This window comes from Zingiber officinale, chromosome 1B (assembly GCF_018446385.1).
Source record: "Zingiber officinale cultivar Zhangliang chromosome 1B, Zo_v1.1, whole genome shotgun sequence".
Taxonomy (NCBI): domain Eukaryota; kingdom Viridiplantae; phylum Streptophyta; class Magnoliopsida; order Zingiberales; family Zingiberaceae; genus Zingiber; species Zingiber officinale.
In genome coordinates, this window is record NC_055986.1 from 140,511,540 (window position 1) to 140,528,618 (window position 17,079).

A 17,079-nucleotide genomic window follows, 5' to 3' on the forward strand; every position below is an offset into this window, starting at 1 on the left:
CAAGTTGTTCATGTGTTTTTCCATGAGTTAGATTGCTTAAAAACCTAGGGTTGCTTCTTGAAACTTTCGGCCACCTAAGTACAAAAAAAAAACTTAAGGAAGCTTAAGACCTAAACTAAACATGCTCACTATGTTTCTTATGATATATGTACCCTATGATAGGAGATTAGTTTAGTGTTCTTATGCTTGTACGTTGCTTAGAACTTAGATTCATGTTCTTTAAACTTTCGGCCAAGGCATGAAAAGAAGACCTAGAAAAGCTTAAAACCTAACTAAACATGCTCACGATGTCCCTTATGATATGTAACTTAGGTCATGAGTTATGTTTAGAATTCTAATGTTTTTATGTTGCTTGTAACCTAGATTTATGCCTAGTAGGTTTCGGCCATGATAGAAATGGAGGCCTAGGAGAGTTTAAAATTTAATCTATCATGCTCATAACTTTCCTTATGATATGATATGAAGATTTCTTAGTGTTTTCATACTTGTATGTTGCTTGGAACCTAAATCCATGCCACTTTAGGATTTTAGGGTTTCGGCCATGATAGAAATGAAGGTCTAAGAAAACTTAAAATTTAATCTATCATGCTCATGACTTTCCTTATGATATGGTATGAAGATTTCTTAGTGTTTTCATGCTTGCATGTTGCTTGGAACATAGATGCATCCTACTTTAGGGTTTCGGCCATGATAGAAATGAAGGTCTAAGAAAGCTTAAAATTTAATCTATCATGCTCATGGTTTCCTTATGATATGATATAAAGTTAGCTTGATATTCTTATGCTTGTATGTTGCTTAGACTTAGTTTCATGCTCCCTAAACATTCGGCCATAACATGATTAAATTACCTAGGAAGCATAGACCCTAAACTAAACATGCTCATCATGTTCCTTATGATATATGATATGAAATTTGGTTTAGGGTTCACATGTTTTTATGTTGTTTGTAACCTAGATTCATGCTTGACAAATTTCGGCCATAACAAGATTTAAAGACCTAGGAAGCTTAGAACCTAAACTAAACATGCTCATGATGTTCTTTATGATAAGTGTTATGAAATTGGTTTAGGGTTCACATGCTTTTATGTTGCTTGTAACCTAGGGTTAGGCTTGGCAAGTTTCGGTCATAATAGGATTTAAAGACCTAGGAAGCTTAGAACCTAAACTAAATATGCTCATGATGTTCTTTATGATAAATATTATGAAATTGATTTAGGGTTCATATGCTTTTATGTTACTTGTAACCTAGGACAAGACCTTGCATGTTTCGACCACTTCATGGAATTAGGGTTAGAAACCTAATTATGATTTACTATGTGTCTCACATGCTATGATATGAATTAGGAGATGCTAGTTAAATGTTTTTTTTCCCATGCATGATTATGTTTCCCTATGATATGTCATATGCTCATTTATGTATGCTTATGAATCATGCATGATAATGACTCTTATGATGGATTATATGCTCAAGTATGCATGCTTTATGATATGATAAGTAAAGGCCTAGGAGATGCTTCCCTATTAGTTGGGACTAAGAGTACTCTTTATGATATGACAAGTAAAGGCCTAAGAGTTGCTTCCCTATTAGTTGGGACTAAGAGCACTCTTCATGATATGATAAGTAAATATGACATGCTACTTTACTTTTTATGTGGCTTGTACCAGACCTTAGTGTCCAAGGGATGAGCTCCTTAATTCGCCCCTAGGTCGACGGACGTAGTACGGACCTAGTTCCCTAGTAGGTTCGGGATTAGCTACCCCGTCCTAGGGATTGCGCGCATTATGTTATATGGTACATAGCCGGGCCCTCATGTTGAGATTATATTTAAGTATTATATGATATTTCTTTAAAAGACATCTCGCACATGACATGACGCATGTTTTTGAAAGACATCTTGCATATATCTCTTTATATTATGATATGATATGGCATGATATTTCTTTATGTTATGATATGATATGGCATGATGCTCTTTATGTTATGATATGATATGACATGATGCTCTTTATGTTATGATATGATATGACATGAAGCTCTTTTACATGATATGATGTTTTAGATAATTATGTCTCCATGCTATATGCTTATGTGATTATGCTATGATACATGGTTTTTGTTAGTAGGAAAGAATCTTACTAAGCCTGTGTGCTTATAGTTTACTTTCCTTGTACCGCAGATAAAGGTAAAGGATGGATAAACTAAGGGAGCAGTAAGAGGGGCAAGAGATGTGTGTGGTAGTGGCTCGGCTAAGGAAAAAACCTGCTTATGCTAATTTATGCTTGATATGAACTATGCCTATCTTATGTTAATGTTTTGCATGATTACTTAATACCTATTCATGCTTATGTTGGAAATTGATATCATGAGTTTTTAAATTTAAAATTTTGCTTAACATGCTCATATGATTATAAAGGTCTAGATAATTAGTTATTGGTGTTTAAAAATAAGTAAATATAAAAATATAAAAGAATATTTAAATAAATACTTCTGCTGCTTTAGAAATAGATTAATATGCATGTATGTTTTCCCGTAACTCCGCCCTACCAGAGGGCCAGGCGTTACAACATCAGGAGTCATAATAGATATAGATGAAAGGGGAGAAAAAGAAACAAAAGATGATAAATTAGATGACATATGATGGGAGGCACTAGAGTCCAAAATTCATAAGCATGAAGATATACTTGAAATACCATATGATGACAAACATATATGAGAGGAAGCTGACATGACAGAGGGTTGTGAAGTAAGGAACTATTAAAACTGCTCCAACATATACGGATCAGATTTCCATGAAGCATCTGCATGACCAGGCATAATGACAGAATGAATATTGCTCAAAATAACCAAACTGTAAGGATGCACATCTGTACAATCCGTAAAAACTAGTGTCAGGACGACTTGTGGTCTCACAGAGAATTTGAGGCAGAAAAGGATGTCAAACGTAGAAATCGGCAACACATGGCGTCGGTGTCGAAATCAGTAGAAAAGGACGTCAACACCAAAATCGGTAACACAAGGCGTCGACACCGAAATTGACAGAAAAGAGCGTCGACGTCGAAATCAACAGCATAGGACGTCGGCGCCGAAATCGACAGAAAAGAGCGTCGACGCTAAAATCGGCAAAAAAGGGCGTCGACGTCGAAATCAACAAGGCAAACCATTGGTGTCAAAATCGGCATGATAAGACATCGACGCCAAAATCAGCAGCAGCAGGAGGAGACTACAGTAGCAATAGTAAGTAATAACAGGGAGCGACAAAAAAAAATTAGGTCAGAGAGATAATCTTGCTATGATACCATGTAGAAATTAAGAAAAAGGAAAAATTAGCTATATTATTGAATCCAAAATTGATGATAGGAAATACAAGAATATAAGATCTTTATATAGTTTAGTTAAGAAACCCTAAACTCTAAATATAAAAGGGGAAAAGACCAAATTACCCTTAAAACTATAAATAAATAAATATATATAATCTAACGCAACGTGGGTATCATGTAAAGAGAATGAATGGAGTTGAGATGGAATGGTGAGGAAAGATCATCACCGGTGCCCCTTTTAAAATTGATGGAGATGGCCATCATCGTCGATTTGTCGTGTTTCTTTTTACTGCTGAGCGGAAGAGAAGGTGTAGAAATTAAGAAAAAGAATTAACTAGTCATATTATTAAATTCAAAATTGATGATAGGAAATACAGAGTATAAGGTCTTTATATAGTTTAGTTAAGAAACCCCAAACTCAAAATAGAAAAGGAAAAAAGATTAAAATACCCTAAAAGCTATAAACAAATAAATATATATAATCTAGCATTCCCCCTCAAACTCACGATGCAACAGCTAGAAGCATTGAGAGTTTGTCAGATAAGAAACGAAAGCGTGAAGCAGAATGTGACTTGGTAAATATATCAACAATCTGTAGCTTTGAAGGAACAAAAGACAATATGATTGTGTCAATCTGAAGATGGTGACGAGTAATGTGACAATCAATTTCAATATATTTCGCCTGCTCATGAAAAACTGAATTATGTGTAATTTGAATAACACTCTGATTATCACAATATAACGGAGTAGGTTGATGAAGAAAAATACTCATATTCGCAAGCAACCAACGCAACCAAACTATCTCACAAGTAGTTGAGGCCATGACATAATACTCAGCTTCTGTGGAAGATCTAAAAATAACATCTTACTTTTTACTCTTCCAAGAAATGAGGGAATCACCAAGAAAAATGCAAAAGCTAGTGGTAGATTTACGATCCATAGGATCACCAACCCAATCTGCATCAGAATATGCACGCAGTTTAAGAGATGAAGTAGAAGGAAATAAAATGCTTTGAAATTGAGTGCCCGAAGATATTTGTGAATACGAAGAACAACAACCCAATGAACTGTAATAGGTGTTGTGATAAATTGACTAACGGCATGAACAACATACGCAATATTTGGATGAATCACAGTGAGATAAACCAAGCTTCCAACAATAGTTCTGTACAAACTAGGATCCGATAAAGGTGAGCCATCGGATAGAGAATATCAAGTATTACTCTCAATAGGAGTATCAATAACTCTATTATCAGTAAGACGAGCATGCTCAAACAGATCAGATATATTCTTTAATTGGGATAAAAGACAACCTTTCGAGGAATAAGTAACCTCAATACCCAGAAAGTAGCGTAGTATACCCAATTCTTTCATAGCAAAACACCAGTAATAATCATGTCATCAACATATAATGATAAAATAATTCAACCTGCACTCATACATCTAATAAGCAATGCTAAATCATGATTACTAGGATGAAAACCAAGCGAAGTAATCATTGTAGAGAACTTCCCAAACCAAGCACGAGGTGATTGTTTGAGATCATAAAGCGCTTTAAGAAGCCTGCAAAATTGACCAGGTTGGTACGAAATACCAAGAGGATGTTAGAGTGTATACTAAAAGCCTAGCTTTTGGTATAAACATTTATCCAGAAATAAGAATCACATTGGTCAAATATCTACATTTATGATAAATGTAGTTGTTCAATTAATTTATATTGTAGATAACATTGTGTGTGGTGTCACACACAGAGGATCATGTTATCAGTACCTTAATTATAAATTATAAACAGTAGCTCACGACCATGATGGAAAGGAATAAACCATTGGAAGGTCGTAGTGTAATTAGGTATTAGTTTATCTTAACTATATAATTACACTAGTACACTTAGAATGTATTGAGTAAGACCATTAGAGGTTGTTTCTTTTATACTGACTTTATAAAGGAACAAAGACCTCAGTTATTATGGAAGTGTGTGCTCTTAATCCTAATATAATAACAAGCACATATGTTTGATATTTATTTCTTTAATTTATCAATGGGTGAGATTTAGTTCGATGAATCAATAAGCCTGATAAGTTGGGAAATGATATCACTTATAGTGTGTGTTGTTGATTATAGAAGGAAACTGTGTCCTAGTAATCTAGGTTGAGAATGTCCCCAAGAGGAGCTCATAAGGATTGTCATGTTAAACCCTGCAGGTGGACTTAATCCGACATGACAATGAAGTTGAGTGGTACTACTCTTGGAGCTAGATATTAATTAAGTGAGTTGTCAGTAACTTACTTAATTAGTGGACATCTGTTATCTTAAACACAGGGAGACTGACACACTCATAATAAGAAGGAGCCCAAAATGTAATTTGGGATTGGTGCGGTAGTTCAATAATAGTTCTCTAGTGGAATGAATTATTATTGATAAATTAAGTTGTGTGTTCGGGGCGAGCACGGGATGCTTAATTTTATCGGGAGACCAAAACCAATTCCTCCTCTCGGTCCCTATCGTAACCTCTAGTATATAGAGATTTATACTCATCGCATACCCACCTTCTTACCCATCCAATGGGGCCGACCAAGCTAGCTTGGAATCCAAGCTAGGGCCGGCCAAGACCAAGTGGATGAGCCATGTAGGTGGCCGGCCACTAGAATATTAAAAAGGATTTTTATTAAAATTATTTCTTATGTGGATATCATGATTTTAAAAAGAGAGTTTAAAAATAAAAAATTTCCTTTTATAGCTTTCTACAAAAGATTAAGAGAAGAGATTAATCTCTTTCCTTATTTGTAGTCTAAAAGGATGGTTTTAATTTTTGGTAAAAACTTTCCTTATTTGTAAATCATATACATGTTTAAAAGAGAGTTTAAAATTTGAAATCTTTCCTTATTTGTTGATTAAAGGAGGATTTTAAATTTTAAGAAAACTTTCCTTTTTAACCATGTTCATGATTTAAAAGAAAGTTTAAAAATTAATAATTCTCTTTTATTAGTTTCTACAAAAGATTAAGAAAAGATTTGATATCTTTCCTTATTTGTAGATTAAAAGAGATTTTAATTTTTAGAGATAACTTTTTTTTTATCCACATGTTTAAAAGAAAGATTTTAATTTATTAAATTTCCTTTTTATAAATTAATCATGAAGGGATTAAATTATTAGAGAAATTTTATAAATTTCCGGAAACAAATTAGGAAGTTTTAATTCTTGTTTTAATTAAAACTTTCCTTGATTTGAGGCTTGAGGTGGCCCGTCATTGTATTTGAAAAAGGAAATTATTTTTAATTAAATAATTTTTCTTTTCAATGGAAAAAGAATTAAGGAAATTTTTATTAAATTTTCCTTATTTGCCAAGACCAAGGATTATAAAAGAGGGGGTAGAGGAGGCTTCAAGGCCAACGACTCTATTCTATTTTTCTTCCTCTTTTCCTTGGTGGTGTGGCCGGCCCTTCCTTCTTCTCTTTGTGGCCGAACCTCTTCATGCTCATGGAGTTTTAATTGGTGGCCGGATCTAGCTTGAGGAAGAAGGAGAGAAAGCCTACATCCCTTGGAGCTTGGTTGGTGGAAAAGATCTTCATCTTTTGGAAGCTTTGTGCTTGGCTGAAATTTGAAGAAAGGAGAAGGTAAGCGGTGGTTTCTCATCTCGGAAGATCGTTGCCCACACAACGTCTGATGTTAGAACAGGAATACGGTAGAAGATCAAGAGGTTTTTCTAAAAGGTATAACTAGTATTTTTTCTTTCCGCATCATACTAGTTATTTTTGGAAATAATACTAAATACAAGAGGCATACGATTCTAGTGTTTCGAATTTATTTTCGATATAGTGTTCTTTTGTTTTTCTTTTCCTTGTGATTTGATTGTTCTTTTCGGTTGACCTAAAGTTATTTTAGGAAATTAAATATTAGCTTTCCATAAAAGGTTTTGTCTAGTCGGTGGTGGTTGTTCCCATATCCAAGAAGGTCATGTGCCTCGCCACGTCAGTACTGGGAACCAATTATGGAAATTAATATTTAATGGAATTAATAACATAGGTGATTTGGATCGAACGTGTTAAGTTCCGCAGGAGATCCAAGTCAAAACCTAAAAGAACAAATAGATTAAGTTTTGGATCAAACGTGTTAAGTTCCGCAGGCGATCCAAAATTTAATTTAAAAGAACACATGGTAGCTAGGAAAAGGTTCAGACCTTTGTACAAAATTTTTGTACAGTGGAACCTCTAGGTTTTCCGAGTAGCAACCAACAGAGGAGGTGTCATATAAACTTCTTCATGAAGATCACCATTTAGAAATGCATTCTTGACATCCATCTGAGATATTCTCCATCGACGAACAGAATTAACAACAATCAGAGTACGAGCAGTCATCATTTTTGTAACAGGAGCAAATGTTTCCTCATAATCTATACCATACTCCTGAGAATAACCTTTAGCAATAATACAAGCTTTGTATCGCTCGATAGATCCATCAAATTTAGTTTTAATCTTATATATCCATCGAGAACCAATAGTGTGTTTTCCTGGTGGCAACGAAACCAAATCTCATGTATGAGTCTGATGCAAAGTAGTTAGTTCCTCAACCATAACACTCTATGAAAGTGGGTCACAAACAGCTTTTCTATAGGATACAGGCTCAGAAAGACAATGAATAGATGCAATAAATAAAGTAAAATCTAAGAATCAGAATAACAAGAGTAAGCAAAATCTGGCAGTTTAGTAGACTTACGAACAAGAGTGGATTGACGCCGGTGGAGAGAAGGATCACCCGCAACCTCAGGAGATGATTGGGTAGTAGCAGAAGGAGGAGCATGTGGAGTTGATATCTCAGGAACCAAAGTATTGGATTCAATTGAGTTACCAGTAGAAGATGTGGATGAAACTTCCTCAGTGTCGATATTGAAAGGATCAATACAAAGTAGATCTGACTTTGTCATATCATGCGAACTAGCTGGAATAGAAAAGAATGGAATATGCTCAAGAAATACAACATGACGAGAGACATATAATTTTTAACTAACGGGATCAAAGCATCGATATCCTTTTTAAGTAACACCATAACCCAAAAAGACACAAAGAGCAGACCGAGAGGCTAATTTAATATGCTCTACATGTGGACGAAGGACAAAATAAGTACAACCAAAAACACACAAAGAGGATTAGAGAGGAGCATGCCCATACAATTTTTCAAAATGTGACAAGCCTAAATTGTTCGAGGTTAGAATTCTATTAATCACGTGATAAGCGGTAAGGATTGCTTCTCCCCAAAAGGCACTAAGAATACTGGCAGATAATAAAAAAAAATGGGCTATTTCTGTCACGCCCCGGAGGAGTCCTTGTCTGAATAAATTTTGGCAGCATCTCCCCTGTACGGTGGACAATCTGAAACTTTACTACATCACCATATACCTCAGCCACATGCGGCTGGAATAATAACAACAATAGACAAACAATCACACATACATCCACGCAGTTTATATCAATTTCAACCTCTGGCTGACACAACGACGCAGTTTAATAGTAAACAAACAGAACTGAAATACGATGACTCAAAAATAACCCTACTCCACTACACCCATAAAGCACAAACCCGACGATAAGATCCACTTACCTCTTCTGCCGTCTAGGCAGGTATGTAGTAAAACATATCGAATAAAAATCCATCGACAAGTACAATCCATACAGGATCTAAAGTATTCAAAACAAAACAAGTCTAAACATGGTCCAATAAAGAAGAAAAACCAAAAGATCAATAATGCCCTCGTGGTCTGCAGGGGACTAGCAACTGGAACTCTCTCCTGACAGCATCAACCTGAAAATAATAACGGAGGCGGGGGTGAGTCCAACGCTCAGCGGGTAACAACTGATATACATAGTAAGGAAGTAACATCTAGCACTAATCATGCGTACAGTCTCCTGACGTAATAAAGGTAAATGCAATCTGAAATGAACAGGAGAATACTGTACTAACCAGGACCTGGTACAAGGATAAATAGTCTGAGAGGTATAGAAATCATGTATGCATGTCAAGCATGGGCATCCAACCAATATGCAGCAAATAAATGCAGCAAACATAATCACAAGAAATAAATGCATCAATGTGTATGATGCCAATGCAGTCATGGTCACCCCTGACGTCAGTCAGCCATCTCACACCCAATGGTGGAACCGAGTGGGTAGGGCTGTGACAACCGTGCACTCTGCATCACTACTCCTGATGAGTGACCGAGTGGACGGGATGCTGTCGGAGTACACACATACTCCTACCCCAAATCATAAATGGGGGAGCGCAATGCTCTCATCTCCTGGTACACGATGACGGGGAGGGGTCTTGACGTGCTACCACGCTGCAATCACACTACCCATGAGCGGACCAACGGAGCACCGAACGAGCAAACTGACGTGCTACCACGCTGCGTCACGCTACCCATGAGCGTCACAACGAAGCACCGAACAGTGATGAAATTGGCGATGTGCTCGACAATAATGAAGTAATCTATCACACAGCATGTAATCATGCAAATTGTGCATGACACTAAGCATGGTAATATACTGAACCAATCTATATACATATATGATGTGCACCATAGTCAATAAATCATATCAAGGGTACACAGATCAGATAAGGTATCACACCTAGGTTATGAACGCAGTGAAGCATAGTTATATCACTACCCCTAATCATGTATAATCAGGTAAGCAATAACATGAGATGCAAAACAAGCAATCAACCAAGCATGTAACAGGTAGCGGGTAGTGACTAACCGAAACAAAATAATAAATATAATTATTGCTATTTGTTAAATTCACTACTATGCATATCAAAGACATAAAGTCAAAAGTACCCGCCTCCAATGTAGATCGAGCTAATCAACCTCTATGTCGAAGTGCTCATCCCGAATCAACGTCCTGTAATAAATCGTACGGTTTAGCCAAATTTTATTTGTAAATAAAATAGCTAAACCCAAAATCCTTATTTACCAGAAACCATAACTATTCCAAATTTCCATTTTATGTGTAACTACAACAAGGATAAATTCCTCCTATAAACCAACACAATTAATCATCAATTAAATCTGATTTATCCCTCTATTAAATCTGTTTCTCAGTAAATCTAGCACCTCAAATCAACACAACCATTTCCTCCAATCCACACTTATATTTAGAAATTATTTTTCACCACCAAACATAACACCATCATCAAATAACAAACCAACTCCATTGTACAATCGAAATCACTTCTAAAACTTACCTAATTTGCCCTCCTCTGTTGAATCACAGCCGGAGAAGTTGCTGCCAGAATGATGCCCGGAGCTAGGTGGAGCCGCTAACCTCCAAATCCAACACTATAATTCCCGAATCCTGCTGTATAGGTCAAATATCCATCATATAGTTTACAATTCCAGTACAAATCATGTAAATCCAATACCTTGCAAGCTTCACCCCCAATCCAGATTCACATCTGCCCGAAGGAGACCCCAAGTGCAGCCGGAGCAACCGAACACCCTTGGAAACCCCAGATCAGGAACTAGGGCTCGGCTGGAATGCTGCCAAATCGCAGCAGAGGGGCGACCATCTACCGGCACTAGGGTAGAGTGATTGTGGTGTCGGCACCGTCGGTGGTGTGGAGGAGGCAGCAGTGCGAGAGGCAAATCGCAGAAGAATGCTCGAGATGAGGCGAGGAAGGGGATGAACTTCGGCCGACAACTGGCGACAGTGGAAACTAGGGCTAGGGCAGAGGAAAAATTAGCGCAGTTTTCCTCTCCAGGTGAGGGAACCGGAGGTGGGCGACACCGGCAAGTTGACCTCCTCTCGTTGCCGCGATCTCGACTTAAGCAGGGAGAGGGAGAGAAGACCTTGAGCACACGACAGGGAAGATGGCTAGGACGCGCGGTGGCCGACACTAGGGCTGTGGAGTCGGCGTCGCTGGTGTGGAGAAGGAACGACACAGTGAAGAATCGGGGAAGAAATAGGAGAAGAAATGGAAACCGTCGGGTGAGGGGTTCGGCGAGGGAAAGAAAAAAATAAGAAAATGGAAATAGGAAAAGAAATAAAACTTTTCCTCGTTCAGTGGGGTAGCCTAAACAGGCTTTCCCGGACCCCGTTTTTATCCCCGTAAACTCGTCCATACGAGCTCCGAAAAATTCCCGAAAAATTTCCAAAAATTCCGAAAAATTCCCTTATTATTATTCGCCATTTTTTCCGGTATTTTACAATTTCAACCAGATGCATATGTTTTCATTCAGTCACACCATTCTGTTTAGGAGTATCTGTATAAGAGGTTTGATGAATATTACCATCAGAAGAAAGTAATTGTGAAAAATGATTCGAAGTATATTCACCCCCAAATCATAACAAAAACACTTCATGACACTAGAATATTGAGTTTTTACAAGAGCTCTGAAGTTGTTGAAAATGATAAAATAATCAAACATGTGTTTCAAAAGATAAACCCAAGTGTAACGAGTGCAATCATCAATAAACAAAACATAATACCTTGGTGCCCCCCCTTTTTGTAGGAATAGGAGCGGGTCCTCACACATCAGAATTGATAAGATCAAATGTAGCTGAAGAAAATTAAAAACTTTTAGAAAACGGTAAGGCAGAAATTTTGGCTAGTTTACAATCAATACAATTAGAAATATCAGAACTTTTTAAAGGTCCTAATACTCCTGTAGAAGCTAAAAACTGCAAACGAGATGCTGAAACATGATCTAAACGAGAGTGCTACAAATAAAAAACAAAAGTTGAACTATTCAGATGAAAAGATGATAAATTCATACTAGAAGATATAACTTTTGGTACTTTGAGTTGATCTAAAACATAGAGTCCTCCTTGTCTACGACCTGTCCCAATCAACCTCTGAGATTGCGGGTCCTGAACATAATAATTGGATGAAAAAAGAGACTAGGTATCTAAACTCACATAATTGACTAACAAAAATAACATTTAAAGTAAGACTCAGAATATAATAAAATCAGTAAGAGATAAACAAGATGTAACAATTGAATCGATACGTACTAATGACATAGGAGTACCATCAGCAGTCACAATAGATATAGATGAGCGGGGAGAAAAAGAAACAAAAGATGAGAAATTAGATGACATATGATAGGAGACACCATAGTTCAAAATCTGTAAGGATGAAGGTATTCCTGAAATACCAGACGATGACAAACCTATATGAGAGGAAGTTGACATGGCAGAGGGTTGTGAAGTAAGAAATTATTGAAACTGCTCCAACATATACAGATCAGATTTCCATGAAGCATCTGCACTATCAAGTATGATGACAAAACGAATAATGCTCAGAATAACCAAATTGTAAGGATACACATCTGTACGATCAATAAAAACTAGTATCAGGACGACCTGTAGTCTCACAGAGAATTTGAGGTAAAAAAGGATGTCAAACGTTGAAATCGACAACACAGGGCGTCGGTGTCGAAATCAGTAGAAAAGGGCGTCAATACTAAAATCGATAACACAGTGCGTCGGCACTGAAATAGACAGAAAAGAGCGTTGATGCCGAAATCAGCAACATGGGATATCAACAATGAAACCGGCAGAAAAGAGCGTTGGCGTCAAAATTGATAGAAAAGAGTGTCGACGCCAAAATCGACAGGGCAGGTCATCGCCGTCGAAATCGGCATGACAGGGCATCGACACTGAAATCAGCATGATAGGGCATCGGCATCGAAATCGATAGTATTAAGTGGAGATAGCAGCGGTAACAGTAAGCAATAACAGGGGGCAACAGAAAAAATTATGTCAGAGAAAGAGAACATTGCTCTGATACCATATAAAAATTAAGAAAAAGAAAAAACTCGTTATATTATTGAATCCAAAATTGTTAATTGAAAATACAGAATATAAGTCTTTATATAATTTAATTAAGAAATCTTAATTTTTAAATATAAAAGAGAAAAAGATCAAATTACTATAAAAATTATAAACAAATAAATATATATAAATCCAGAAACTGCCGCCATTTTGATATTGTTGCTAGAACAACTGGAGATCACGAAGGAAAATCTTTTTCAGAGATGGCAAGGGCGGCGGGGAATGTTTGACCAGCTCGGTGGCCCTCCGACGACGGCCTCTAAGGAAGAACATGGTATATAGATCGACTGAGCTTGATCTCTGCAGATTTAGAATGATTTTTTGTTCGTCTTTGTAAAAGTATTATGTCTCTTTCGTTGTGCTCGATGCGTTCATTTTATGGCTCACTAATTTAGTAGCTTCCAATGAGAAAAGTAAAACTATTGTGCTTTCTTTGTCTTTTTAGCTGAAGAATTTCAATTCAAGATTTGCCTGTGTACGATTTCATATAAAGCATATAGACTTGGCCTTTTAGACTAAGTTTCTTAAGCATTTGCAATTCAAATGTAGAGTAAAATATATAAATGTCATGATTACCACTTTTGTTTGATTGTTTAATTGTTTTGCTGCATTTTGATTATCTCATTTTTCTCTCTATTAGGATTAAGTATTCGGTTAAAATTAAATCACATCGAATTAATCGAAATCGAACAAATTAAATTTTTTCGAATTAATCCAACCAACTAATTTTTTCAATAAAAATCGAACGAACCAAGCCAATAAAATATTGGTTAATTTGATCAAAACTTGAATTAACCGAATTTTTCAATGATGGTATCATAGAGATTTACAGATTAATTAAAGATTTATAAGTTCTTTTATTTAAGAATTTATCGGTTACTTTTTTTATTTCAATTTATTCAATTTAACTTAATAAAGAATTTTAAAATCGAAACCGAGCTGAATTAATAGACATAATTAATTTTTCTAGAAAAAATTAGAATTCAGAAATAACCTAATGAAAATTTTAAATTCGATCAATTTAATTAGCTTGTTTGGTTTAACTCAACTTTTACTTACCCCTAGCAAGCATTCTAGCACAAAACCTTTTGTTTAGCTTCAAGCTTTTAGGTCATCTCCAGTTCAGCTTCCAGTTTTTCTTCTAATTCATGAATTTTTTGCTTCGCTTCAAATTTATAGATTTCAACTTAGATCTTTTTGCTTCAACTTTGACCTTTCGGATTACCTCCGTTCAACTTTCTGTTTCTCTTCTAATTTATGGATTGTGTCAATTGCTTCAAATATATGGATTTCAGCTTCGTGTTTTGTTTCAACTTAGAGCTTTTCTGCTTCGAATTTACAGGATACCTCCCGTTCAGCTTCTAGCTATTTCAGTACCTCGATGATATACGTCATTTCTTTAACCATTTTTTAAAATTTTGTTTTATCCTCTTCGGCGATATGCGACATTTCTTTGATAATTTCTTGAAGTTTGGCGTTCTCGGTTGCTCATATATTTCAAAATATCAGAAACAAAATGTTCGACCATATGCGTTAATTTTTCAATGGAAGTTGGCGGCGTGGTGGGCAGGATGTCTGCTTCATTATCCATCGGTTGATAAGGTGGCAGCAAGTGTAGAGAAATACTAAAAATTTTAATATATCATACATATCATAATTTATATCATATTAAAATTTAATATATCAAAATTTTCATATGACATTAATATATATTTTTTATATCAAAATTTTTGGTAGTATGATATCATATAAAAACTTTTGTATGGTACGGTATACTATTAAATCTTATTTGAAAATTGCAAAGATGATGCGCTGGATATGATAGATTTTAGATTGGTGGTTGAATGGAAGAAGACCTCTTACTTCATGGAAAAGCTTCCCTAGATGAGTCAACAAAACATTAGTGTCTAAAAATTAGTAGGGAGTCCCTGGTGAAGATCTTCCGACATTGAAGTCAGTACCAGTCCAGACAAGTGAATGAAGAACACTAGGGAGCGTGCGGGCGAGAGTAGGTTGTAGATGTTCAGAGAAGATACATTCACCACAGAGAGGACTCCCCATTTATATACTACATCTCAGAACCTCCGCAATCGCTAGGTGGCAATGTATGTCAGAGTTTGTTAGGCAATGCGCCATAATTGTCAGAGGAATCTTTCTTTTACCCACATATATATCTCATTTGTCATTTATAGCTTCTGTTACTGCTGTGGTTGATGAGAAAATATGTTGTCATAAATAGTCCGCTGATGGGAGATGCGATGACCCCTAAAGAAACTTCCAGAAGAATATTCTCTGACACCTAGTTGTTATTCTGACAAGTTGTTAGGATATTCTCTACTGAATACGTCTCAGTCGGTCCTTAAAGCCGACCGTCTCTATTGAGCTACTCTGTTATATTTTGTATAATCTGCTCTGTTGTGGATTATACTGCATGTATCTTGGTCGACCAGTAAGGCTGGTTGCATTTATAGTCTCGACATTAAGCCGCTTGGTTATATTCTTTGCAGTTTTGAGACATTCGTTTGGAGAATAATATAATGCCCTAGTTATGCTAAGAATCTGCTTGACAATAATATGATGCTCTATACACGTTGAGAGTCTGTTTGAGAAATAATATAATAACTTATGCGTGCTAGAAATCCGTCTGATCCGCAATATGAAGCTAAGTGTCTTAGGCCCGATCGGTATTTTGTCCGGCCAGGCATATAACGAGCCTCTAGAGAAATGCTGTGTTATGAGAGGTTCAGTCAATATTCTGAGCCAAAGAGTCTTAGACTCGATCGACCTTTTGTCCGTTTGGGAATATAATAACTTGTAGGTAAAGTGCACCCGACCATCTGACCAGATTTATGAAGCTATCCCACTTATATATAGAAGAGATAGGTATGGAGTCATATAAACCCGGTTAGTTCTACTATTGAATAAATACCCATAGGGTTGGCCAGTGATTAGATTGACTGGGCGTATGTAAATAGGCTTCTACAAAGTAATGAGTTTGCCCCTCCCTTTGACCAGGTCTATGGCTAGTCAAATGTGAAGTAGGTCGATTATTCCGGTCGACCTGTAAGGGCGACTATCCTTAAACTCGATCGACTATTGAGTGACCAGGTACGCAGCTTCTTTAGTTCAAAGGTGAAGCACTAAAACTCTTATGTTCGACCGACTTAAGGGTCGGTCGACCTTTTTCCCTCATGGCTCAGAATCCGACCAGACCCATCTAACAAGCCTTAACACCATGCAGCCAATCAGAGCCAAATGGGGGAGATGTTCTCCTCCGTTGACTTTGACTGCCACATCACCTTGACTTTGATTGCCACATAATTTCCTAGGTCCACTCATTATAACTCATATTACTAACCTTCCCTTAAAGTCTACTCAAAGAAGGTGTAGCCGACTAATTGGACCCAAACCCAATTTTCGCTCGCTCGTCTCTTTTACTATGTTCGTCCGGAAACTCCCGTGCTCCTTCATGCCTTGGGAACTTAGTACTATTTTTTCAAAAACTGCTTGTCGGTGACCAATTGCTCAAGAGAGATTATTGAGGGCGCACAGAGAGGTGCACAGATAGAGGAATGATTTGGTTGTCACCTCCATTATAAATGTCTATTTATGGGTTGATGTCACGTGACTCCCCTTTTTATTTTCTGAAACAGCTCCCAACGCACGTCTTCTCGTATAGCTAAATGGTCTCTCTTTGTATAGATCGGTGATCTGTTGCATGCATTTCTATCCAACGACCATAATTGAATTACACTTTATAAAAATCCTAACCGGTCCATATTCTTGTCACTCTGCCTTTTGCCCTCTCCGATCTTCTTTCCAACGGCCTTTCACTTGCAGTGTTCTTCCCTCTCTCCCCTCTGGTCATTAGTAAGTCCTTCGTTCTTTTTTAACTTCGTATTTTTCCATGGCTGAAGAATCTTTTGCTCCTTGGT